This window comes from Perognathus longimembris, chromosome 11 (assembly GCF_023159225.1).
Source record: "Perognathus longimembris pacificus isolate PPM17 chromosome 11, ASM2315922v1, whole genome shotgun sequence".
Classification (NCBI taxonomy): Eukaryota; Metazoa; Chordata; class Mammalia; order Rodentia; family Heteromyidae; genus Perognathus; species Perognathus longimembris.
The window spans coordinates 36,154,214-36,157,014 of NC_063171.1; positions in this window are offsets into that span (position 1 = coordinate 36,154,214).

The window sequence follows — 2,801 nt, forward strand, 5'->3', positions numbered from 1 at the left end:
GAAGTTGACACCAATGATCTCTAAGATGATTCCTACCTAAAATATGTGGTCAATCTTAGGAGAGTTTCTTTCCTTTTCCTTTTTTTCTTTTTCTTGTATATATTACTTATCTTTCAGTCCTGGGATTTGAAATCTTGGGCCTGGGATGTGCTGTGCAAATGCTCTAACTGCTTAAGTGGTGTCAAAATTTTACTAATCTTAGGGTTTCTTTAAGGCCCTCTTCAGGTTATCATATCTTGAAGGTTTCTTTCTTTTTTCTTTTGACAATTACAGTCTACAATGATTGAGCCCTTTTCCAAGCTCTTCTCTCCTCTATTCTTTTTCTAAAATTTATTTATTTGTTACCTTTTTATTGACATTATAGATAAGATGTGCAGTTACATAAGTCAGGTCCAGAATTTATTTTTAAAATTATCTCTAGTTGTACAAAGGGGTTTCAGTTCAACATATTATGAGTGCAATATATTTCTTGATCAATGTCATCCCTTCCATTATTCTCCCTCATTTTTTTTTTTGGCCAGTCCTGGGCCTTGGACTCAGGGCCTGAGCACTGTCCCTGGCTTCTTCCCGCTCAAGGCTAGCACTCTGCCACTTGAGCCACAGCGCCGCTTCTGGCCGTTTTCTGTGTATGTGGTGCTGGGGAATCGAACCTAGGGCCTCGTGTATCCGAGGCAGGCACTCTTGCCACTAGGCTATATCCCCAGCCCTCTCCCTCATTTTTCTGAAGCTCACCCATCTCTTCAAGTTACCTGGTTCCATTTTTATATGTACATTGAATATTATGACTACCCATCCTTCCCCTCTCATCTGTCTACCACTTCTCTCCCCTCCCCTCCCTTCTCTCCCCTCCCCTCCTCCTTTCCTCTCCCTTTACCTAACTTAGGTCTCGGTTCCTGTGGAAGTAGGTTGTAAACAGACATCAGGGACTGTGTTTTATACTTATTTGTATTTCTCTATAGCACTCAATCATCGATTGATAAACACTGCTTTAAATTGGGCGGAACCAGATGTGGGATTTTGGCTCATGAGATGTAAACAAGGAATGAAATGTGAATTATGACAAAGGTGAAAGAGGCTAAACAGAAATCATCCTTTTGACAAAAGTGTGTCCTTTCAGTAGAGGACTGGTGGCTCATGCCTGTAATTCTAGCTTCTCAGGAGGCTAGGAAGGGTTCTAGTTTGAAGCTAGCCTAAGCAGAAGTCTGTGATTCTTATCTCCAATTAACTACCAAAAGGCTTAATGTGGAGGTGTAGCTCAAATGGTAGAGCACAAGCTTTATTGGGAGCACGAGAGGAGGTGTTCAAGTCCTAGTACCTGCATCCCCATGAAAAATTGTGACGTTTCCACTTGCAATGATAAGTTTTTTCCACAAGCAACTTGAGTATACTTTTACTTGCATAATTACAATTACTGTAAAATAGAAGCTACACATGCTGATCATAAATTTCAATCACAAAGGGTCTAATGACATAAATATTAGCAGTAAACATGGATAGCAACATTATCTCTAGAAAAAAAGGAGTCATCCTCAGTACCTAACCATTAGTCACAGTGAGAAGAAAAATAATTCTGACATTTACGGCTCTGCTAGCAGATCAGATATGTGTATAGGACTTAGTCACCACCTGCTAGGGATGTTTGTAGAGCATGTATACATCAGTTTCTCTTATCTGGGTGTGTTGTGTGTACGTCTATTAAGTTCTTGAATTAACACAATTGAGCCTTTTCTACTCAGGATTTGAGCGCTCCTTTCCCTGTGGTTGATCTTTCCTCCTCTCCCACAGCTCTCTCAAAGTCCTTAAAAGTTGCTCGTGGGGTGGACAGAGAACCCGGTTTGGCGGTATTGTCCGGGTATCTTTCCACCTTCTTATAATAATGTGTGTTTTTCACTGGCTAGGCAATGGACCAAGCAATTTCTAATCAAACAAACGATACAAAACACAACCTGCGAAGTATGAGTGAGTCCCACGGCCCGAGGTGTTTTAAGAAAGATCAAGAGGACAAAAGTAGAGAAAGAAGGCAGAGAACCGGGACGGGCTTCAATCCTGGCTGCAGAGGTCAGAGCAGGGTCGGAGAAACAAGGTGCGGGGAATGTGGGACGTTTTAGGTTTCCATACATTCTAGTGTGATACTCTTCTTTGGAATTTCTTTGCCCTGTCAGGTTGGGGATTTATTGTCCAAACTGTCCAGTTTGGGATTTACAGTGCAGACAGTCCTGTTTGGGGTTTCGTGGTAGGGGGCAGGGATCTCCTCCCGACGCTGCGGTCTCACACTTTCCATACATTCGCGCCTCCAGCGCTTTCAGATAAGGCTTTCAGATAAGGATCTCAGATAAGGCCCTAAGAGAGCTTTCAGATAAGGTCGAGGATGAGGTTTTCCTGGGAACCAGAAAGGGCCCTCGGGGAAGGGTGGTCAGTGGGCCCCAGAGCAACTCCGAGTTAAGGGCTCAAGGCAGATTCCCATCCCAAGAACCTTTCCTAACCTCCTCCTAGCGTGGTACAGTCGGCAGCTTTTCAGATTAGAACCCAACCAGTCACGACGTCCCTACGTTAGGGCCTCCACCCGCCCAATAAGGAGCCCTTACCTGCCTAAGGTGAGGAATTCGTTTCCCTACGCGACAGTCTTCTGGGCCAATTGGAGGCCTGCATCCAGGAAAGGCGTTGATCTGACCCAGTGAAGAGTAAGGGGAAGGGCTGCACCTGGCTGCGGTGATTCACTCAATTGATGGGCGGCTCTCTTAACCCGTCAGAATGTGCACAGGGTAGAGAACAGACCAATCGGATGAAGAGGGAGGGTCCGG